The sequence below is a fragment of the Schistocerca serialis genome, chromosome 3 (assembly GCF_023864345.2).
Source record: "Schistocerca serialis cubense isolate TAMUIC-IGC-003099 chromosome 3, iqSchSeri2.2, whole genome shotgun sequence".
NCBI classification, from domain to species: domain Eukaryota; kingdom Metazoa; phylum Arthropoda; class Insecta; order Orthoptera; family Acrididae; genus Schistocerca; species Schistocerca serialis.
In genome coordinates this window covers 19,640,733-19,655,218 of record NC_064640.1, presented here as the reverse complement: position 1 = coordinate 19,655,218, position 14,486 = coordinate 19,640,733, and the positions used below count along the sequence as shown (strand labels likewise).

Here is a 14,486-nt window from a genome sequence, read left to right as displayed (position 1 = left end):
TGACTATTAAATTTTCATCTCCCTTCACTACCTGAATAATCTCTTTTATCTCATCATACGTTTAATCAAATTCTTCATCATCTGTAGAGCTAGTTGGCATATAAGCTTGTACTACTGTAGTAGGCATGAGTTTCGTGTCTATCTACATCTACATCCATACTCCGCAAGCCACCTGACGGCGTGTGGCGGAGGGTACCTTGAGTACCTCTTTCCGTTCTCCCTTCTCTTGGCCACAATAATGCATTCACTATGCTGTTTGTAGTAGCTTACCCGCACTCCTATTTTTTTTTTATTCATTATTAAACCTACTCCTGCATTACCCCTATTTGATTTTGCATTTATAACCCTGTATTCACCTGACCAAAAGTCTTGTTCCTCCTGCCACCAAACTTCACTAATTCCCACTGTATCTAAGTTTAACCTATCCATTTCCTTTTTTAAATTTTCTAACCTACCTGCCCGATGAAGGGATCTGACATTCCACACTCCGATCCGTAGAATGCCAGTTTTCTTTCTCCTGATAACGACGTCCTCTTGAGTAGTCCCCACCCGGAGATCTGAATGGGGGACTGTTTTACCTCCGGAATGTTTTACCCAAGAGGACGCCATCATCAATTAACCATACAGTAAAGCTGCATGCCCTCGGGAAAAATTATGGCTGTAGTTTCCCCTTGCTTTCAGCTGTTTGCGGTACCAGCACAGCAAGGCCGTTTTGGTTAGTGTTACAAGGCCAGATCAGTCAATCATCCAGACTGTTGCCCCTCTTCAGGAACCACACGTTTGTCTGGCCTCTCAACAGATACCCCTCCGTTGTGGTTGCACCTACAGTAGGGCCATCTGTATTGCTGAGACATGCAAGTCTCCCCACCAATGGCGAGGTGGAGTATTGGACTTGTTTTGCGATGAGATTGTGAATGATCGAACTGTGTCAAATGGATATGCGCTCGAGTGTAATAGTAATTCTAAGTGTGACCACTTTTTCTATTAGTTTTCTTTCTGAATAAACATTATTCTAACCAAATCGCAGCTGTGTGGCCTACATCATTTATGGGTCATTAATTTAGTTCCCGATATTATTACTATGATTATTATATGTTATATTAACTGTGTATTTTGTAAGCTTGCCCTCAGCTAGACAATTTAACCAAAGGGTCACAAGCGTCTAATTTAGGGCGTGTAATGCGACACGTGCGGTTCAACCCCTAGATGAGTTTGAGCCAAGACATTTCGACAAAGAGGAACCACACAGACGTGCAGGGATGCCAAGTGCATTTTGCACCATTGGCACAAAATTATGAATTTTACAGAATTTTTTGAACAGACATCGTAAATTGTGCAGATACTGTTCTGTACTGTCATGGGAAGGTAGATACACTTCAGTTGTTGCACTCACACTGTGATACCCCTGCAACAGTCACTAATGAGTTTGTCATTGTGCCACACTATGAATATATTTAAAATGGGATCGAATTCTTATTTAATGAGGAATCAAGTTACTACCATTTCTCTGCCATGATTACTTTTTTAACAGTGGAAAAACTTAATAGAGTTCACTATAATTTTTGATCTAAAATTGACCAATATATCTTTTTTGCTGTTCGTTACTAATTGTACTTCAGCATGGTTCAAGAACCCAGAATCTAATTTATTATAATCTTAAATAGGAAATGTTTTCCTAATGTTCAGCAAAATTAAATTTATTTGGTCACAAACCAGCTTTTGGCTCATTAGGCTATCGTCAGGTGGCAACTGGATATCACAAACGTAGGTAAAATGCCATTCAGACTGGCTGTCGAGGAGCAGAGAAGTGACCTAAGTACCATCAGTGGAGGAATACTGGCACGGTGTCACATAGACATGTGACCGAGCAGATGCAAATGGTTGCCTGCAACTGCAGCTCTCTTTACCGCAACCTACGCACCCTATAGCAGCACAGTTTGCATCTGCAGATGCTGTGGCAACTGCAGGAGACTTGATACTAAACATCTCAGTGACTCTTCTGTTGATGGAAAGGCATGGGCCATACGTGGCCTGCGAAGCATATCTGTGAGTGTGGTGACCAAATCTACAGGTACCCAGTCCTGCATGTACTACACTGTTTGTTCGTTATTGTTGTCTTATTTCACTTTTTGGTGTTATCTCAAAAATGAAAATGTCTGTCAGTTGTGTTATATTTGTGGACATTGCAGATCACATTTATTTACATTATTGGAAAAAAATGCATTCACATTAAACCAAATCTTAAAGAAACCAACCTCTGCGAACATACAGTTTCCATTTTCTTCATGTATATTAAAACACAACTTTAATTTTATGATAAACAGCTTTTTAGCTGTCAAGAATTACCAGGCAGGAAGGCTACACTCAACACAAAGTCTCACGTTTAATCAGTGGCAGATTAGATCATAATTGTACGAATATGATACACATAGAAACTTCTACTAGATACACAGAGCCTTAAATACATGATGTGACTATTGTGCTTAACACCTGCAGCCTGACTGTAATTTTAACTCTATGCTGACCGCATTTTCAACTGCTGGTGAAATGGAGATATTAACCACTGTAGACTGACCTGACTGTAACAGCAACACAGTCAGTGAATAAATGCACGGAAGCTCCAGACTCAAAGTATTTCAGATTTTGGTAATTGATAAAAATACATAAATGTTTGCAATTGGGCTGTCAGGCACTGATTCACTGAATCACTCTCGTGCCAAACTATTTATAGATGTGTGTAAGTATAAACCTCAAAAGTTGGTTTTTGTATTTTGATATTAGCGTGAAAGAGAGCAAAATCACTTAATATGAAATGACAAAGAGCGAAGGAGCAAATCTGTGTACTATGAGGTGGATAACAGGAGAATTGACAAAATTGCAGAAACTATGTTGCAAAAACACATTTTACATTTGCGTTCCACCGAAAATGGCTAAAATATTTAAATTTTTTGATCGAATACTATGAGACTGAATTTTAGAAGCAATTTCCACTTATGAATGAAACATTCTGGAGAACAAAAACTCTAATTATGAATAATTTCTGAAATATGATGTTTTTGAAAAGTAAAACGTTTACAGAAAGGAGGAGGAGGAGAATGGGGGTCGTTTTATGAGCTATACCTAACTGACCCAGAATCATCTACTAGCTCACCCAAAATATCATCTTGACGTGTTTTTAAGAATTTTAGGTTATGAATATTTATTGATGAAAATAGTTTCCTGGTAAGTTAACTAGAATATTATTGTTAGTGAATGAGAAACTACACTGAAGAGCCAAAGAAACTGGTACACCTGTCTAATATCGTATAGGGCCCCCAGAAGCATGCAGAAGTGCTGCAACATGACATGGAATGGGCTCGACTAATGTCTGAAGTAGTGCTGGAAGGATCTGACAGCATGAATCCTGCATGGCTGTCCATAAATTCATAAGAGTACGAGGGGGTGGCAGTCTCTTCTTAACAGCCTGTTGAGCTGCATCCCAGATGTGCACAATAATGTTAATGTCTGGGGTGTTTGGTGGCCAACAGAAATGTTTAAACTCAGAAGTGTGTTCCTAGAGCCACTCTGTAGTAATTCTGGATGTGTGGGGTGTCGCATTGTCTTGCTGGAATTGCCGAAGTCCGTCGAATGCACAATGGACATGAATGGATGTAGGTGATCAGACAGGATGCTTATGTACATGTCGCCTGACAGTCATATCTAGACATATCGGGGGGCTCCACACCATTGCAGAGCTTCCACCAGCTTGAACAGTCCCCTGCTGACATGCAGGATTCATGGATTCATAAGGTTGTCTCCATATCCGTACATGCCCATCTGCTCGATACAATTTGAAATGAGACTTGTCTGACCAGGCAACATGTTTCCAATCATCAGCAGTCCGCTACCGAGCGAGGTGGCACAGTGGTTAGCACACTGGACTCGCATTCGGGAGGATGACGGTTCAATCCCGTCTCCGGCCATCCTGATTTATGTTTTCCGTGATTTCCCTAAATCGTTTCAGGCAAATGCCGGGATGGTTCCTTTGCAAGGGCATGGCCGATTTCCTTCCCACTCCTTCCCTAACCCGAGCTTGTGCTCCGTCTCTAATGACCTCGTTGTCGACGGGACATTAAACACTAACCACCACCCCCCCCATCAGCAGTCCGCTGTAGGTGTTGACTGGCCCAGGCGTGGTGTAAAGATTTGTGTTGTGCAGTCATCAAGGTTACCCGAGTGGGCCTTCAGCTCCAAAAGCCCATATTGTTGACATTTCATTGAATGTTTCGCACTCTGACACTTGTTGATGGCTCAGCATTGAAATTTGCAGCAATTTGTGAAAGGATTGCACTTATGTCACATTGAATGACTCTCCTCAGTCATCGTTGGTCCTGTCCTTGCAGGATCTTTTTCTGGCCACAGCGATGTCAGAGATTTGATATTTTTCCAGATTCCTGATATTCACAGTACACTCGTGAAATGGTTGGACGGGAAAATCCACACTTCATTGCTACCTCAGAGATGCTGTGTCCCATTGCCCGTGTGCCGACTTCAAACTAACTTAAATCTTTCACATTCAAACTCACTTAACTCTTGATAACCTGCCATTGTAACGGCAGGAACCGATCTAACAACTGCACGAGACACTTGTTGTCTTATATAGGCATTGTCAACCATGGTGCCGTATTCTGCCTGTTTACATATTTGTGCATTTGAATACACATGCCTACCAGTTTCGTTGGCACTTCATTGTACATCTTGAACAATTAATTTTGAGGAAATAAGGTCTGGATGTGAAATAATTTTTTGTAATTGTGTTATTGTGTTCTATACAAAATTTGATCAGTTATATATATAAAATCAGGAATTATGCAACAGGAAGTGGAAGGTCTGCGTTGTTCTGTGACAAATATATACATTTCCTGCTGGCATGGGATGTTGCTTTGCCATTAAATTATGAAGGAATTTGCATCTCTTTAGCATGACATCCTGTCAAAGACCTGCTATTCCAGGTACTCCAGACAGACTCTGTGCCACATCAGCATGGTTAAAACAAGGTTGTGAACACAGACCTGCATGGATATGTGGCAATAAGAGTTGCTAACCTAGTTTGAAGCTCCATTTCAATGTGTCACAGTATTTCCTTCCCTTCTGCTTGATGTACCTGTCCCTACATGTTTTTAATTAACTTTCTTATTTCATTACCAGAAATTCTGTTTCTCACAATAATAAAGGAATCTTTTAATTGTCATAGTGGTACTTGTTTTATTTGGAGATGTTTCCAGTCACTACAATATATATTCATTTTGGGGGGTTCAGAGTCATAATGACATCTACATAACCTGTGTTTTTAGATGAAGACAAATTTTGCAATAGTAGAAACACTATCACTGCTACCACCAAATTCACATTGCTGACAATTGTGATATCTCATTGTTCTTAGAGTGCATTAACATTCATTCAACAATTCACAGCTTTAACATTAGGGCAGTGGTAAAGTAGATATGTCAAAATGCCCAATTTTGTAGATGCGTCGTTATGACTCTAAACCCCAATTTGAACCTGCCTACTGTTATCATCTCTTTGTTTCCCTCTCCAGCCCCCCCCCCCCTTACACACACACACACACACACACACACACACACACACATTTCCTTCCATTATCAAAATGATAATTCCATGATGCCCTAGGTTGTGTCCTGGAAACCGATCCCTACTTTTAGTCAAGTTGTGTCATAAATTCATTTTCTCAGCAATTTGATTCAGTATCACCTCATTAGTTATGCAATTTACGCACATAATCTTCAGCACTCTTCTATAGCACTGCATTTCAAAAGGTTTTATTTTCATGTCTGACATGCTTCACTTCCATATAAGGCTACACTACAGCAAAATTTCTTCAGAAAAGACGCCCTGATACTTAAATTTCATTACATGTTAACAGATTGTTCTTTTTCAGAAGTGACTTCCTTGTTGTGGCCAGTCTTCATGTTACATCCCCTCTGCTTCAGCCAACATCATTTATTTTGCTGCCTAAATATCAAAATTCATCTACTTCTAGTGCCTGATTTCCTAATCTAATAACTAGACCACACAGAAACTAGAATTTGTTTTGCACTTAGAACGTCAGTAACACTTAACACGTCGGTCGCTATACAATGTACTGATTTGTTTTCGCTGGGAAAAAGTGAACGATGACCTGTTTTCTTTCCTTTTACTGCGGTGCATGGGAGCGGTAGAGGAAGTACCGTACTCGTTGCTGGACATATGGCACCTGACAGATGGCCGCCCCTTCTGAACAAACGAATGGAGTCTACCGGTGCTTCAGATGAAAACATCTCACTACTGGCACATTATTTTTTGAACCGCAAAATTCACGTAAAATCTTTCACGAAACAGAGTAGTTTGATAGAACTGCCTGTAGACAGCAGCGAGAAAATTCGCGATGGCCAGTAATGTAGCTATAGAGGGCGACTACGATTGACATTGTGATTTTTTAATCTGTGCTCAGCTTAAGGCCTATGAAACCGTTTCTTTGCGAAAATACACAGCTGGCCAGAATTCTATGAACGAAATATTTTCAAATATAACATTTAGTACTCCCACGTTCAATTCTAATGTGTAACTCAAATCTTTGACCGGTTCCCATTCGCTCACCGAAGCTAGCACTGTCGCGCTCGGCGCGTACTTGGATGGATGACCATTCAACCGTGCCGAGTGCTGTTGATAGTAAGGCAAGCAAAGGAATTGTAAACAGTCTCTAATGACCTTCACCTTCGACGAGACGTAAAGCCCTAAGTTTACTTCCTTTTTCTAATTTTCGAAAACACAAGAACTCTATGTCAGATTAACGAAATAGGTACTTTTTAGGATTTTGATGCCGAAATAGGCAAAATTAGGCATCAACGTCGAAATACGCAATGTTAGGTCCTATAGAACTAACGGTATTCAGTTTAGTTAGTCATGATACGCATAAGTACCAACTTACATGCAAATTGGAGCTTAGTAAAAAAATAGGTTGTAGCCTAAAGATCCGTGATCTATTTTTTACATATGAATAATAAAACACCTATAAAGAGTATTTGGTATTAACAGGGATAGCGATATAAAAAAGACCGAAGTGTTAGGCAAATACGAAGCATGAGCGCATATCAACTAGCCACCTAGCTGCACGCTGGGCAGACAATATTTTTTTCCATCTGTCGTTTAGTGTGGAAAAATTTGGAGCCACTGTGTTATATGTTGAAATAGGCACTTTTTAGGATATTAAAGCCGAAATAGGCAAAAATAGGCACTAACGTCGAGATAGGCTTTTTTAGGTCCTATAGAATTAACGCTTTTAAGTGTAAATAGTCATGAAATGCATGAGTACAAATTTTTATGCAAATAGGAACTCAGGAACAAAATAGGTTTTTACCTAAAATCCGCGGTCTACTAATAACCACTGCAGTGCCTGATTTAATTTGACTGCATTCCATTATCTTTGTTTTGCTTTTGTTGCTACCCACTTCTTTTCAAGACATTATCCATTCAATTCAACTGCTCTTCCAAGTTCTGTGCTTTCTCTGATGGAATTAAAATACATGAGGAAACCTTAAAGTCTTTATTTCTTTTCCTTGAATGTTAAGTCCTTTTCCAAATTTCTCCTTCATTTTCTTTACTACTTGATCAATGTGAAGATTGAATGTCAGGTATAGGCTATAACCCTGTCACAACCTTCTCAACTGCTGGTTTACTTTCATTCTTGTACCTGTAGTCTTATTTATGTACAAGGTGTGTGTAACATTTTTCTCCCTGTATTTTATCTCTGCCTTACCATTATATAATCAATCTGAAATCTTCTAGTGCCTCTAGGTCTCTTCCACATGTGAACCTTCTTACATGATTCCTGAACCAAGTGTTAGTAACGATTAAATTACTCTCTGTATGAAATTCCCCTTTCATTCATTTCCCCTTTCATTCATTTCCCCTTTCATTCATTTCCCCTTTCATTCATTTCCCCTTTCATTCATTTCCCCTTTCATTCATTTCCCCTTTCATTCATTTCCGCTGGTTTGTATTTTCCTACTGTCTAATTACAGTCCCCATAATTCATAGTATGCAAATATAAATACGAAAATCACCTAATATGGCACTTCAGCTTTTCAAACACGTGAATCAACATGAACATGTCTGTCTGCTTTCATCAGCAAATTATTCATGGTCCAGTCACATTAATGTCACCACTGCCTATGTTCATCATCAACATGCACTAATGACTCTCAGACAACAGGTGGCAGCACCACCTGTAGAGGGTGTACAAAGCATGTTGGAAGAATGCGGAAAACAGTGTAGTCATTCCCATAATGTAGAAATAGAGTGATTTATCTGATGTCCAAAAGGGCATGATCATTGACTTTTGGTCCAGGGGTGGAAGCATTTCTGAACTGGCTAAGTTTGTAAACTGTTAATGTGCTGCTATCGTTAAAGTATACCATGCATAGCAAAATAGCATTATCCAAAAGAGGCACAAAAGCAACTGTGGTGTACCATAGTCCATAAACAGCTGATGAACGGTGGCTGCGGAGATGTGTACAGGCAGGTAGACGTGCAACTGTTGAGCAACTGACAGCCTGGATGAAGCAAGGATCTACCAACAGTGTCTCCTCAATGACATTTCAGTGAACGTTGCTTTGTCTGGGCCTCTGCAGCAGGAAACTGGTTCATGTACCCATGCCAACTGCTGTTCATCGGCACAGAAGGCTGCGATTTGCATGTCAGTACTGCAGTACTGCAACTGGACGTAACTGAGTGGCAGCTGGTGGCCTTATCAGATTAATTACATTTTATGCTCTATTGGACAGATTGCTATTGGTGTGTACAGCATGAAATGTCTGAAAGCAAACACTCTGGAACCAAGAGGGAGCATTATAATGTGTTGAATGTCTTCGTGGCCTTATCTCATCATTTTGAAAGGCACAGTGGATCAACACAAGTATGCATCTATCCTTGTCCACCCCTACAGCCAGTTGCTTTTCCTCAGCATGATGACAGCTGCCAGCAGGACAGTGGAACACGTCACACTGCTCACAGTGTATGTGCAGGATTTAAGGAACACGAGGATGAGTTTACCATACTCTCCTGGCCACCCAAGTTGCATGATTTAAATTCAATAAAGAATTTGTGGGACCATTTCAATCAGACTGTTTGCGCCATTAATCCTCAACTGAGAAACCTGCTGCAGCTGGCCACAGCACTGGAATTGAGGTGGCTCCACATCCCTGTTGGTACCATCTAGAATGTCATTGACTCTCTTTCTGCTTGTCTTGTGCTGCAAAAGATGGTTATTCAGGCTTTTGACGGGTGGTCACATTAATGTTAGTGGATAGTTTAGCATAGGACATGTGATGTCATCCAAACTTGTTTCTGCTGGTAAAACAAATCACTGAAAATGTTTATTTCAATATTTATTCAATATTATTTGTACTATTTTATGAAAGCAGTTTGTTGTGATAGCCTGATCTATTCTATGGCCCGAGATCTAGGTTGGGTTCAGTTGTGACAGTTTGTCTGTGAGTTTGCAAAACCAGTGAATATGGTTCTGTCAGAAGCTATTGGTCGGTTCTGTAAGAAACTTTCGGTCACATATACTTGAGTATTGCTCACCAGTGTGGGATCCGTATCAGATCGGCTTGACGGAGGAGATAGAGAAGATCCGAAGAAGAGCGGCGCGTTTCGTCACAGGGTTATTTGATAGCTGTGATAGCGTTACAGAGATGTTTAGCAAACTCAAGTGGCAGACTCTGCAAGAGAGGCGCTCTGCCTCGCGGTGTAGCTTGCTCGCCACATTTCGAGAGGGTGTGTTTCTGGATGAGGTATCGAATATATTGCTTCCCCCTACTTATACCTCCCGAGGAGATCACGAATGTAAAATTAGAGAGATTCGAGCGCGCACAGAGGCTTTCAGACAGTCGTTCTTCCCGCAAACCATACACGACTGGAACAGAAAAGGGAGGTAATGACAGTGGGACGTAAAGTGCCCTCCGCCACACATCGTTGGGTGGCTTGCGGAGTATAAATGTAGATGTAGATTACTTGTGCAGTACGGTTTATTTTGTTTCATCTATCATATGCAATGACTGATGTTTGTGTGGTATCACATATCCTGTGCTGTGGTTGGCTGATTTTAGGAGTAGTGGGAAGGATCTTAGGTATGATGTCCCTGATTTTATAGATAATCAAAGCCCTAAGCAGGATGTGGTTCAATTGTTCCAGTCCAGGGTGATGAGGGGGGATGCTCCTTTTTAGTTGACTCTTGGGTGTGGTGAGAGGATTGGTGCTGTGTGGAGGTACGGCATGGTAAATCTGTTTATGGACTACGTTTGTCCTTTTTTTTTTTTTTTTTTAGTGGCCGATGAGGAGGAGGGGGGGGGGGGAGTTAGTACCTGTGTTCCCTTCTGTGAAGGCCTTCGTGAGACCTTCATTATACTGAGCAAGGGAGTTCTTGTCACTGCAGATACGTTGTCCACCAGTGGTCGAGCTGTATAGGAGGGGGGAGGGGGGGCTTTTTTGTTGTAGAAGGGATGGCAGCAGTTGAAATACAGGCATTATTTGTGGTATTGTGCTTAATGTGGACAGAGGTATATATGGCGCCATCAGTGAGATGGAGGTCAATATCCAGGAAGGTGGCACATTGGGTTGAGGAGGACCAGGTGAAGTGGATGGGAGAGAAGTTGTTGAGGAAGACCAGGTGAAGCATATGGAAGAGAAGGTGTTGAAGTTGTGAAGGAGTGAGGATAGGGTGTCTTGGCCCCAAGTCCATATTCTGAAGATATCATCAATGAAACTGAACCACACTAGGGATGGGAAGTTCTATGAGGCTAAGTGGGTTTCATCTAGATGGCCCGTAAATGGGTTGACATAGGAGGGTTCCATGCGAGTGCTCATAGCTGTGCAGTTTTTTACACACACACACACACACACACACACGCACGCACGCACGTTGGGTGAGGGAGTGTCAATCGCAGTAAGGGCTTGAGGGATTTTGATGACTCATCACGACATTGGTGGAGTCCTTGCTTGCGAACCTTCCCCAGGCCCTTTCCTCAGAACACAAACCTTTCAGCAGAAGAAAGGACAGCCAAACGCAACTCTAGAACAGATCCTGACGTAATCATCCCCGTGCAGATAAAGGATCCACCACTGCCATGGTGAGTTGCAGTGACAACCTGGTAGAAGACCCCCCGCCAACTGTTTGACACCTTCACATACGAGCTCTTCCATAATGATTGCATACCAGAAGTCCTACATAACCTGAGATCCCTCCTAAAATCAGTAGGCCCATCCTAGAACCTCTCCCCTGAGTCCACCTCTCTCCTCACTCCAACGACACACCACATACCCACCCTCTACAAGTAATTATAATTAATGCATTATTTTGAATATTTAGTATTGCCAAGTAATTTCACTGATGTTTGTAAATTCTTTGCTTATTTTTAGCATTATGCACATCAACATCTTTGTCAGAAATGTCAGACAGTTGGCTAATTACCCAAAATGCAAGTAACAAAAATAAATATTTAGTTAAACAATTGACAAATTAGTTTGGTTTTTGCTTCTGTCACTGTACACTGTACACTGTCAGTGTACATGCAGCTTTACTGTATGATTAAATGATGATGGGGTCCTCTTGGGTAAAATATTCCGGAGTTAAATAGTCCCACATTCGGATCTCCGGGCGGGGACTACTCAAGGGGACGTCGTTATCAGGAGAAAGAAAACTGGCGTTCTACGGATCGGAGCGTGGAATGTCAGATCCCTTAATCGGGCAGGTAGGTTAGAAAATTTAAGAAGGGAAATGGATAGGTTAAAGTTAGATTTAGTGGGAATTAGTGAAGTTCGGTGGCAGGAGGAACAAGACTTTGGGTCAGGTGATTACAGGGTTATAAATACAAAATCAAATAGGGGTAATGCAGGAGTAGGTTTAATAATGAATAAAAAAAATAGGAATGCGGGTTAGCTACTACAAACAGCATAGTGAATGCATTATTGTGGCCAAGATAGACACAAAGCCCATGCCTACTACAGTAGTACAAGTTTATATGCCAACTAGCTCTGCAGATGATGAAGAAATTGTTGAAATGTATGACGAGATAAAAGAAATTATTCAGGTAGTGAAGGGAGACGAAAATTTACTAGTCATGGGTGACTGGAATTAGTCAGTGGGAAAAGGGAGAGAAGGAAACATAGTAGGTGAATATGGATTGGGGGAAGAAATGAAAGAGGAAGCCGCCTTGTAGAATTTTGCACAGAGCATAACTTAATCATAGCTAACACTTGGTTCAAGAATCATAAAAGAAGGTTGTATACCTGGAAGAATCCTGGAGATACTAAAAGGTATCAGATAGATTATATAATGGTAAGACAGAGATTTAGGAACCAGGTTTTAAATTGTAAGACATTTCCAGGGGCAGATGTGGATTCTGACCACAATCTATTGGTTATGAACTGCAGATTGAAACTGAAGAAACTGCAAAAAGGTGGGAATTTAAGGAGATGGGACCTGGATAAACTGAAAGAACCAGAGGTTGTAGAGAGTTTCAGGGAGAGCATAAGGGAACAGTTGACAGGAATGGGGAAAAGAAATACAGTAGAAGAAGAATGGGTAGCTCTGAGGGATGAAGTAGTGAAGGCAGCAGAGGATCAAGTAGGTAAAAAGATGAGGGCTAATAGAAATCCTTGGGTAACAGAAGAAATATTGAATTTAATTGATGAAAGGAGAAAATATAAAAATGCAGTAAATGAAGCAGGCAAAAAGGAATACAAACGTCTCAAAAATAAGATCGACAGGAAGTGCAAAATGGCTAAGCAGGGATGGCTAGAGGACAAATGTAAGGATGTAGAGGCTTGTCTCACTAGGGGTAAGATAGATACTACCTACAGGAAAATTAGAGAGACCTTTGGAGAGAAGAGAACCACTTGTATGAATATCAAGAGCTCAGATGGCAACCCAGTTCTAAGCAAAGAAGGGAAGGCAGAAAGGTGGAAGGAGTATACAGAGGGTTTATACAAGGGCGATGTACTTGAGGACAATATTATGGAAATGGAAGAGGATGTAGATGAAGATGAAATGGGAGATAAGATACTGTGTGAAGAGTTTGACAGAGCACTGAAAGACCTGAGTCAAAACAAGACCCCGGGAGTAGACAACATTCCATTAGAACTACTGATGGCCTTGGGAGAGCCAGTCATGACAAAACTCTACCATCTGGTGAGCAAGATGTATGAGACAGGCGAAATACCCACAGACTTCAAGAAGAATATAATAATTCCAATCCCAAAGAAAGCAGGTGTTGACAGATGTGAAAATTACCGAACTATCAGTTTAATAAGTCACAGCTGCAAAATACTAACGCGAATTCTTTACAGACGAATAGAAAAACTTGTAGAAGCGGACCTTGGGGAATTTCAGATTGGATTCCATAGAAATGTTGGAACACGTGAGGCAATACTAACCTTACGACTTATCTTAGAAGAAAGATTAAGAAAAGGCAAACCTACGTTTCTAGCATTTGTAGACTTAGAGAAAGCTTTTGACAACGTTAACTGGAATTCTCTCTTTCAAATTCTGAAGGTGGCAGGGGTAAAATACAAGGAGCGAAAGGCTATTTACAATTTGTACAGAAACCAGATGGCAGGTATAAGAGTCGAGGGGCATGAAAGGGAAGTAGTGGTTGGGAAAGGAGTGAGACAGGGTTGTAGCCTCTCCCTGATGTTATTCAATCTGTATATTGAGCAAGCAGTAAAGGAAACAAAAGAAAAATTCGGAGTAGGTATTAAAATTCTTGGAGAAGAAGTAAAAACTTTGAGGTTCGCCGATGACATTGTAATTCTGTCAGAGACAGCAAAGGACTTGGAAGAGCAGTTGAACGGAATGGACAGTGTCTTGAAAGGAGGATATAAGATCAACATCAACAAAAGCAAAACGAGAATAATGGAATGTAGTCAAATTAAATCGGGTGATGCTGAGGGGATTAGATTAGGAAATGAGACACTTAAAGTAGTAAAGGAGTTTTGCTATTTAGGGAGTAAAATAACTGATGATGGTCGAAGTAGAGAGGATATAAAATGTAGACTGGCAATGGCAAGGAAATCGTTTCTGAAGAAGAGAAATTTGTTAACATCAAGTAAATATTTAAGTGTCAGGAAGTCGTTTCTGAAAGTATTTGTATGGAGTGTAGCCATGTATGGAAGTGAAACATGGACGATAAATAGTTTGGACAAGAAGAGAATAGAAGCTTTCGAAATGTGGTGCTACAGAAGAATGCTGAAGATAAGGTGGGTAGATCACGTAACTAATGAGGAGGTATTGAGTAGGATTGGGGAGAAGAGAAGTTTGCGGCACAACTTGACAAGAAGAAGGGACCGGCTGATAGGACATGTTCTGAGGCATCAAGGGATCACAAATTTAGCATTGGAGGGTAGTGTGGAGGGTAAAAATCGTAGAGGGAGACCAAGAGATCAGTACA

At 40.9% G+C, this 14,486-nt stretch overlaps 1 protein-coding gene across 1 annotated transcript in view; it reads left to right on the top strand.

Moving 5' to 3' along the window:
- The window catches only part of LOC126469681 (tyrosine-protein phosphatase 69D), a 400,445-nt gene that overhangs the window by 112,072 nt on the left and 273,887 nt on the right, over window positions 1-14,486 (top strand). The window lies entirely within an intron of this gene.